Genomic DNA, 2,106 nt, shown 5'->3' with positions numbered 1-2,106 from the left:
GTCCTGCATCTGACCACTTCAATATTGAGCGAGTCACTGGTTTTAGTTTTTGCTTGTAAGCAGGAATCAGGAGGATAGATTTATAGTCAGATTTACCAAATGGAGGGCGAGAGAGAGCTTTGTACGTGTTCTGTGTGTGGAGTAAAGTTGGTCCAGAGATCTTTTCCGTCTGGTAGCACAGAGGATTTTGTGTAAAAAATATGGAAAAATGTTTGGCAGCATTAAAGTCCCCGGCCACTAGCAGCGCTGCATCTGGGTGAACATTCTCTTGTTTGCTTTTGGCCTTATACAGCTCGTTGAGTGCAGTCTTAGTATCAGCGTTGGTTCGACTACGAAAAATAAAGATGAAAACTCTCATGGTAGATCATTTGGTTTACAGCTTATCATGAGGTACTCTACCTCAGACTACCTTAATATTAGACATCGCGCACCAGCTGTTATTAACAAATAGACACACAACCACTCGTCTTACCGGACGTAGCTGTTCTGTCCTCCTGATGCATGGAAAACCCAGCCAACTGTATATTATCCGTGTTGTCATTCAGCCACAACTCTGTGAAACATAAGATATTACAGTTTTTAATGTCCCGTTGGTAGGATTGTCTCGAACGGAGCTAATCCAGTTTATTCTCCAGTGATTGCACGTTGGCCAATAAAACAGATGGTAGTGGCGGGTTACCCACTCGCCAACGAATTCTCACAAGGCACCCTGATCTCCGCCCCCTGTATTTCTGTCTATTCTTCACGTGAATGACGGGGATTTGGGCCTGGTCTCAGAGGAGCAGCATATCCTTCACGTCAATGAAATTCAGATAATGAGTGGAATATATTGTTAGAGACAACACAGGTATTTCAGCAGTACATTGTACACAACACTGTCATTCATAATGGCAGCACAGAGAGTGACTTGGTCCTATTGAAGCACACTGGCTGATGGAGAATGATGATATAGCATTTACAGACACATCCATATATCATTTGATTTTAAGAATACGTTCTCAGATATGTTGGACATTTTCTAGCATCTCATTTTGACTGATGCATTACTAGCTAGATCAGCAATCCTGCTCTAAGATGCATTACTAGCTAGCTAGATCAGCACTCCTGCTCTAAGATGCATTACTAGCTAGATCAGCACTCCTGCTCTAAGATGCATTACTAGCTAGATCAGCACTCCTGCTCTAAGATGCATTACTAGCTAGATCAGCACTCCTGCTCTAAGATGCATTACTAGCTAGATCAGCACTCCTGCTCTAAGATGCATTACTAGCTAGATCAGCACTCATGCTCTAAGATGCATTACTAGCTAGATCAGCACTCCTGCTCTAAGATGCATTACTAGCTATATCAGCACTCATGCTCTAAGATGCATTACTAGCTAGCTAGATCACCACTCCTGCTCTAAGATGCATTACTAGCTAGATGCATAGATCATCAAAATGCATTACTAGCTATATCAGCACTCATGCTCTAAGATGCATTACTAGCTAGATCAGCACTCCTGCTCTAAGATGCATTACTAGCTATATCATCATGCACATTACCTGCTCACCACTAAGATGCATTACTAGCTATATCAGCACTCATGCTCTAAGATGCATTACTAGCTAGCTAGATCACCACTCCTGCTCTAAGATATATTCTGAATATGGGCCCAGGACATGAACTGTCACTCCTGCTCTAAGATATATTATGAATATGGGCCCAGAACATGAACTGTCACTCCTGCTCTAAGATATATTATGAATATGGGCCCAGAACATGAACTGTCACTCCTGCTCTAAGATATATTATGAATATGGGCCCAGAACATGAACTGTCACTCCTGCTCTAAGATATATTATGAATATGGGCCCAGAACATGAACTGTCACTCCTGCTCTAAGATGCATTATGAATATGGGCCCAGAACATGAACTGTCACTGGTTTTATTCAGTGACTATGTTTACGAACACTATTTGGCAATGGATCTGAGTTCTCCCGGCTGTGCAAAGCTGAAGGCTGGCTCCCATTTTTACACCCTCTCCCCTGGAAGACAATAAGATCCAACACAAGAGTCTAGATCAGGAAGTAGAATCATAGTTATGGACTTGCAAACAGAAGTCA

The sequence above is a fragment of the Oncorhynchus masou genome, chromosome 3 (genome assembly GCF_036934945.1).
Source record: "Oncorhynchus masou masou isolate Uvic2021 chromosome 3, UVic_Omas_1.1, whole genome shotgun sequence".
Lineage (NCBI taxonomy): Eukaryota > Metazoa > Chordata > Actinopteri > Salmoniformes > Salmonidae > Oncorhynchus > Oncorhynchus masou.
Note: the sequence above shows the minus strand (reverse complement) of the source record.